We start from the raw sequence: 6,625 nt of genomic DNA on the forward strand, positions 1-6,625 counted from the left end.
AAAAATTGATAAAACAGAGACTAAAAATAATTGGATCAAGTACAACATTTCCTTTTGGATCACAGGTGCTAGATTTATAATTGGACTGAACCAACTGGTCATCTCAATTTTAAAAACAAGTGCTCTGTTAAATGAAATGAGCAGTTAAAGCTTTTTTTTTTTTTTTTTTCTAAACCAATTGTTTAGTTCCAATTAAAATAATCAGTCTGCCAATTCCATGAGGCCATCTCCTATGGTTTTGTGGTTCTTTTGGGTATAAGACAGAGTCAAAATATTGATCTCATCCCTTCAGTCAATAAATGGACTTTGCAAACAGGTCACATCATAGAAGTGGCTGTTTATTCTACCTATGCATTTTTATGTTCAGAATCCATCACTTTTGCTGATGTGTACAAAACCTACTTATATGTTTCCTTGTTGGATATTGTCAGAGAACCAGGGGAGGGCTCGATTCCCGCCACAATGTCAGGGGGAGGAGAAGCAGGTGATAAAAGTGACAGTCAAGTGGAGCACTTTACTGAAGGTGTCAAAATAGATCAGTGGAGATATGTTATCATACTTCATTAACAGATACCAGAATGCAAAAGCTATGCTTGTCATTCTGTGGGCCATTTTGATGCTAGGACAGCGTGTGGCACACTAATGACTATTTGAAGAAGAAAAAAAAAAGAGAGAAGAGAAATGAACTTGATTTATTTGCAAGAAAATAAGAATAAAGCATAAGTTGAATCAGAAGTAAAGAGGATTAATGAAACAAGAGAGCTTAGACTAATTGTGCATGGGCAGTAGAGCCTAGTGGTTAGAATAGGGCTCATTTGAATGAGTCTTTCAGATGGAAACCCTGGCTCTGCTACTTAATTGCTATACACTATCTAAGTGTTAAATGTTACTATTGTTATCACTAGAGACCCGGTGCATGAAATTAGTGCACTGGGTGGGGGTGTCCTTCAGCCCGGTCTGCACCATCTCCAATCCAGGACCCTTCAGGGGATGTCTGATTGCTCGTTTAGGTCTGATCCTGCAATCCAGGACCGCTGGCTCCTAACTGCTTGCCTGCCTTCTGACCTGATCGCCCCTAACCACCTCTGCCTGCTGGCCTGATGCCCCTAACTGCTCCCCTGCTGGCCTGATCACTCCTAACTGCCTCTGCCCGCTGACCTGATTGCCCCTAACCACCTCTGCCGGCCAGTCTGATGCTCCTAACTGTTCCCCTGCTGGCCTGATTGCCCCTAACTGCCCTCCCCTGCCAGCCTGATGACTCCTAACTGCCCTTCCCTGCTGGTCTGCTTGCCCTAACTGCCCTCCCCTGCTGGCCTAATTGCCCCCTAACTGCCCTCTCCTGCCAGCCTGATCACCCCTGACTGCTCCCCTGCTGGCCTGATCACCCCTAACTGTTCCTCCCTGCCAGCCTGATCTCACCCTAACTGCTCCCCCTTGCCAGCCTGATCGCCCCCTAACTGCTCCCCCTTGCCGGCCTGATCGCTCCTAACCACTTCTGCCTTGGCCCCTGCCACTGTGGCTTTTTCGGAAGGATGTCCAGAAGATGTCCGGTCTAATTAGCATATTACCCTTTTATTAGTATAGATTATTGGTACATTTGTATGCGCTATAATAAAAACAGAAGTTTGCTTGAATTATGGTGCCTATTACCATGGGAATGGGAAAGGCAAACATCAGTGACAGGTTGTTCCCACCTTCAGTTACTGTGAATAGTGCTGCAATGAGCATGCGTCAAGATGACATTTTAGGATCCATTTTATAGGCAGTGGTACATACAACAGCAAGCACATGGTCTTCTTGATCAGACTACCTGGGTTCTGATCCTGATTTGGTGCTTTCTATTTGTTATCTCATTTTTTTCTTACTACTATCCTACTATTCTTACCTTACTATTGTTATTCTATAATAAGGCTCACATAGCACTGGCACTATTATTAATCCATGTTTTATAGATGAGGGAAACTGGAGCTCAGAGGGGTGAGGTTCCTTGCTCAAGGACAGAGAGCTAATAAGTGGCAGGGATAGGATTTGAACCCAGGTCTAGTTACACCTACGTCTGTGCCCTTTGTTATTACTTTATTCTGCCTCAGAATGAAAAGAGAGTTCTAATGCAGTGAAGTGGGATGGAAAAGTGAAGGGGGCAAGTACTGCTGGATAGAAGTCAACCCTGGGGGTGGGTACAGTTTCTCCAAATCGCCAGGTTAAGAGTAGCAGTGGGCACTGGGTGCCCAGCAGAAGGGAGAAGACACAAACATGGAGGCCAGCTTTGGAAATCTTCACCCTTTTCTTTTTCTTTAAAAAAAATATATATTTTTATTGATTTCAGAGAGGAAGGGAGAGGGAGAGAGAGGTAGAAACATCAATGATGAGAGAGACATCAATGATGATTGGCTGCCTCCTGCACAACCCCTACTGGGGCTCGAGCCCACAACCCAGGAATGTGCCCTTGACCAGAATCGAACTGGGGATCCTTCAGTCCGCAGGCCAACACTCTATCCACTGAGCCAAACTGGCTAGAGCTTCACCCTTTTTTTAATTGCACCAGGCTATATCCCTAGAGAGTAAAGCACAGCGACCACAACAGATGACTCTCATTTCACTCAGCTGCACTGCACCCCAACGCCACTGAGGCAGCGATTTGGCCAACCACACACCCCCCTAGAACTTTCCACCACATTCAGGAAAATCTACCCAAAAAGAAAGAGAAGAGAAGCATGTAGTTTCTTAAATTTCTCTTAGGCTCCCTGCCTGATTCTCTCTTTGCTGCCTAACTTGTTTTAATTTCTCCTGAGGAAGCCCATGGGTATATGCTGATTTGCTTGGCTACAGTCACGGGCACTTTTTAGAAAAACAAAGCCAAGAAGAGCTCTAAGACTCCCCCGTGACTCGCACCATCAGCCAATCCTTGTTTTATTAAGTGCTGATTCCTCCTGTGGAGCTGAGTTAATGGAGGTGGGGAAAAAAAAGTCAGGGCCCAAACAAGGAGCCATTCAGATGTAGCATTCAAAATATCAAGGAACAGAGAGTTTCTGTACCAAGCCCTGTGGGGCCAAGTTCTATATGAATGAAAGGGGTGCGGTGGTTCCACAACCACCCGGTCAAGCTATTCGTGGAGACCCAGCTCGAGGAAAGACCTATTACTCATGGCCCCCACGCCCAGCCGGCTCAAAATCTTTCCCTACGGGAGAAGAGTTCCTTGCACTTTGCCCAATTTCCTTTTAAAATCCGAGTCTTACCTAGAATTTTGCTGATTAGTAACACGTTGTGTTCTTGGGTGTTGGTTTTCTTCCCTTGCTTTTCAAAAAAAGGAGGATTGTAGAAACTTGAAAACAAGATACCAATCAAAAAAAATAGAGGCTGGGATGAAGAACCTTGCGAAATGTGGAACAAAATACAAGTTGGAAGGGGAACCGAAAGCGTTGTAAATCATGGCTATCAGAACAAACCATCACTGCTAATGACATATTTGCAGCAAGGAAATTTAGATCTGCGACTCACTAGATTTCTCACCCTGGAGAGACTCCTCATATGCCTAAGGTGGTGAGTGTGAGTGTGTGTGTGTGTGTGTGCGTGTGTGTGTGTGATTGTGTGTTTGAGTGTATGTTTTAAAAGGACTAACCCAAACAGAAAGAGGCAGTCTTTGAAGCACTGGGGGAAATGGCACAATGAGGAGTGATGGATAAAGTAGCCAAACCAAGAGTCTGCTGCTGAAATTACAACCAGATTGCCTCTGAAAAGCAAATAAACTTGAACAAATAAACCCCTGTGGCAGATTAGCTTTCACAAGCCTACCTGCGAGACAATGTCCAGACCCCTTCTTCCAGATGAAAGGCCCATGGCTAAGAGGAGGGAGGGGTGATGCCCAAGCCACGTGCTCAGTAAACTGCAGGGACAGGGAAGCCCTGCGCTGTCCTCCGGAGACCTGCTCATCACCGAGGGGAGGACACGGGTGAGGATTGTCGGCGGGGCCTGGAAACAAGTAGCAGTTCAGAAAACAGAGAAACCGGAGATGTTAAGGCGCATTCTCTGGGGAACCTGGGGAATGAGAATGGAAAAGCCAGCCGGAGCAGGGATAGGCCAGCAGGAAGACGGGGAGCAAATGTGCTGACATCTGACATGTATTAGCGGCACCCAGATGCTCCGTGACTAAAGCGAAGGCTGCTCCGCGTTTATGGATTTCCACATCACAAGCGGCAGATTCTAGGAGAGTGTTCTCGGAATCAGGTGGACATATGGTCATGAACCCTGGGCCTGCTGCCTCAGAGAGTCTGAGACGGCAGCAACTGCAAATGAAAAAGAATAAATGGATACAAGACCGTGCAAGATTCCTCTTCACTCTGGGTGGAGATGGTATTAATTCAACCCTGTAGTTCTTTGGTCCTTTTCATGGATAACATATATCTTAATCAAGATCATCATAATTGCTAATAGTTATTATCGCTGCCTCATGATCTGCCTTTTTCTTTTTCTAATATATTTTTATTGATTTCAGAGAGGAAGAGAGAGATAGAAACATCAATGATGAGAGAGAATCATTGGTCGGCTGCCCCCTGCACACCCCACACTGGGGATCGAGCCTACAATCCTGCGCCCTGATTGGTAATCAAACCTTGACCTCCTGGTCCATAGGTTGAGGCTCAACCACTGAACCACACCGGCCAGGTGCATTTTCTTACGACACCTCACAGCTACCCTATAAGGGAGCCATTGTTACCATCCATCTCCATTGTACACAGATGCTGGGTAACCAGCCAAATTGCCATGACCAGGACCAGGCAGAGTTTGGCTCTAAACAGCAGGCCCTGCTCACTGACAGCGGGTCCTAGTCAGCTAACCACTCTGCTCACAGCACTGAGGTCCTGAACTCAGTTAGTTAAGAGATTACCCAGGTCTCTGTAGTGGCAAAGGATACAGGAGTGGATTCAAATCTAATTACGCGGCTGCCAATCATGCAGGATCCAACCATTGGATGACTCAGATGAAAAGGCTTTTTATTTTTCTAACGTTGCTGCATAAACACACTCTACTCTGCTTTTTCTTTCTTTTTTTTTTTTTTTTTGAGACAGAGGCACAGGTGAATATCTGGGAGTTATGCAAAGGAGCCACTTCCAGGGCTCTTCCTTGTGGTCAGTGAGAATTCATCCACCTCTCTCACCCGCAGCGTCTCTGCAGTTGTGGTTCTGAACAAGGAGAAGTGACATCTGCAATGTCACACTGAGTCCTGGAGTGCCTTCCTCATCACTAAGGACTCACCATTGAATACATTTGAATGATGTTTGGCCTAGTTTTCTCTTTAACCAGTTTTATCGCATGCATCCGAAAGCTGAGAAAACTGGATGATTATGTATGGTATCCATGGCAACCTTCACTTAAATAGAATATGAAATTAACCAGGCTACTCTGTGCCTCTGACATCCTAGGTAGATGGAGTTAACCGCAGACAGAATCATGTTGGCACTTTTTTCAAGGCAATTTGGGGAATTCTATGCCTCTGGGATCCAAGCAAGGGTCAGTTTAGTGCTGGGGTAACCCTACTTGAGTAGACAACCTCCACAGAGCCATTCTGAGCCCCTGTTGTTCCACTTCAGAATTGCAGAGATTGGTTGGTTAGCTCTTCTCATTGTTCCCCTGCTCCTGATTTTCCTTGAATTGATCCAGATTTTTTATCCCCCTTCCTCCCAGTTAGCGGCGTGACCAATTAGGTGAGAATTAGTTGAAAATATCCTATTTCTATTTTATTAGGGTTTGTCCTAGATTTAAATATATATATATATATATATATATATATATATATATATATATATATATACACACACATTTCAGTTTTAGGTTTATAGAAAAATTTAGCAGAAACTTTAGAGTTTCAATTGTGCAATTGTGTGGTACATTTGTTTTAATTGATGAACCTACATTGATACATTATTATTAACTAAAGTCCATAGTTTATGTTAGTGTTAACTATTGGCACTGTATGTTCCATGAGTTTTGACAAATGCATAAGGATATGTATCCACCATTGCAGTGTCATACAGAATAGTTTCACTGTCATAAAAATCCTCTGTGCTCCACCTAATCACCCCTCTACCCACCCCAAATCCTTGGCAACCACTGATCTTTTTACAGTCTATAGTTTTGTCTTTTCCAGAATGTCATGTAGCTGTAATCAGACAGTATGCAGTCTTTTCAGACTGGCTTCTTTCACTTAATTATATGCAATTAAGTTTTCTCCTTGTCTCTTCATTGCCTTTGATTTTTTTTTTTTTAACAAACATGTAGACCTATGTTTCTACCAAAATAAAAACTTAATGTCTATCACCCACCCTGCTTTCCTACCACAAAGCAACACATAGGCTTACTTCTGTTTTCCTTCATATCAGCTACCTCCAACCTAGGTTTTGTTAACATTTGGGTTCCATATAGGTATTACAATTTTGTATATTATATTATGGTTTTCTATTGGAAAACCCTTTTCTTAACATAGGAGGCCTTACCATTCCATTGTCATCAAGGGTTAGTTTTAACTCTATGTGTTACTATTATTTGCCTCCTCACTGTTTCTTAAATGCCACGTCTTCCCTTTAGTAGATTCTTTGACCCGGTTCTAATTTCTAGGGTTCTCTTTGGG

This window comes from Myotis yumanensis, unplaced genomic scaffold (genome assembly GCF_028538775.1).
Source record: "Myotis yumanensis isolate MYYU_CA2020_CCGP unplaced genomic scaffold, mMyoYum1.0.hap1 SCAF_1, whole genome shotgun sequence".
Classification (NCBI taxonomy): domain Eukaryota; kingdom Metazoa; phylum Chordata; class Mammalia; order Chiroptera; family Vespertilionidae; genus Myotis; species Myotis yumanensis.